Genomic DNA, 1,048 nt, shown 5'->3' with positions numbered 1-1,048 from the left:
AGCAGGATATAAAATTCCTCTTTTCATAAAGGCATTCATTGTATAAACTGTTGTTTGAACAATAGCCCAAACATCTGCATTAACAAACAGAAGCCTGCTAAATAATACTCCTCTTTAGTCATGAAAAGAGCCATCTGTTCACCTAGCTAACCCAGGGCAAGCAAGGCAAGCACCACCACAACTTGCTTATGTTAAGCATCCTCATGCTCCATGTTTCGGTGCACATTACTTCTGTTTCCAAACTGCAATAGCATAGCATTAATCATAACAATAAAAGTCTTAAACACAAACCTCTACAATGAAAGGCTCTAACTTGCCAAAGAAAATTCCCTCTGATGTTCAATTCAAGAACACAAGTGGACTATAGCCTTATACACACAGGGAGGTGAGTCTGTAAACTCTACAGTTACTCTTGTCCCATTAGGCTTACTTTTTTCTTTTCTTCCTTCCTATACTTAGTCTATATACTTAGTCTAGTTATTCTTACAACTGGATGCTACTTTTTAAGAGAAGGCTCCATTAAGTTTCCAAAGTGGATTCTATCCAAATCTCACACTAAATTTTCATGGGTTAGCCACTGTGTCGAGGAGTACCAGATTAGGTCCTATTACTCCAAAATTCAGTGGCCTTACTGAAGTGAAGGCCTTCCCACACATCTTACCCATTCAGCTCTATGAGTTCCCTGCTCTCCCTGCTGTTCATACAAGAAACTTATCCCCTGCTGTTGCTGGATCCCTCCCTCTTGCCTCTCCCCAGTACTGCTAGCCAGACCCTGCTGCCCACTGCAGCCAACAAAACCGGCTGCCTCGGCAGAGCTGCAACTTACTGTGCTGAAACCACGACTGGGCAGCGATGGGAGGCAGGGATAGAGACCAGAGCCCTCCCTACCCAGGGCTGCGGGGTGTGCAGGCTGCCGCCTGGCAGGGGAGAAGCGGGGATTGCTCCGTACCTGACCCAGTTGTCGCGGAACTTGCTCTGCTGGGGCTGGTTCAAGTAAATGGTGCGGGCTGGTGCCTCGTCCAGATCCGCCGAGGACGTGGCTCCAGAC

At 46.9% G+C, this 1,048-nt stretch overlaps 1 protein-coding gene across 1 annotated transcript in view; it reads right to left on the bottom strand.

Moving 5' to 3' along the window:
* Positions 1–1,042, bottom strand: part of ATP8A2 (ATPase, aminophospholipid transporter, class I, type 8A, member 2) — a gene marked incomplete at its 3' end in the record, with an annotated part of 199,975 nt that extends 198,933 nt beyond the window's left edge. Inside the window, exon 1 of the mRNA XM_010083758.1 lies at positions 950–1,042. The remainder of the gene's footprint in view (positions 1–949) is intronic.
* Positions 1,043–1,048: the final 6 nt, after the last annotated feature.

The sequence above is a fragment of the Pterocles gutturalis genome, unplaced genomic scaffold (genome assembly GCF_000699245.1).
Source record: "Pterocles gutturalis isolate BGI_N339 unplaced genomic scaffold, ASM69924v1 scaffold5920, whole genome shotgun sequence".
Lineage (NCBI taxonomy): Eukaryota > Metazoa > Chordata > Aves > Pterocliformes > Pteroclidae > Pterocles > Pterocles gutturalis.
The sequence above is the reverse complement of the archived record's forward strand: the minus strand, read 5'-3'. Positions and strand labels throughout refer to the sequence as shown.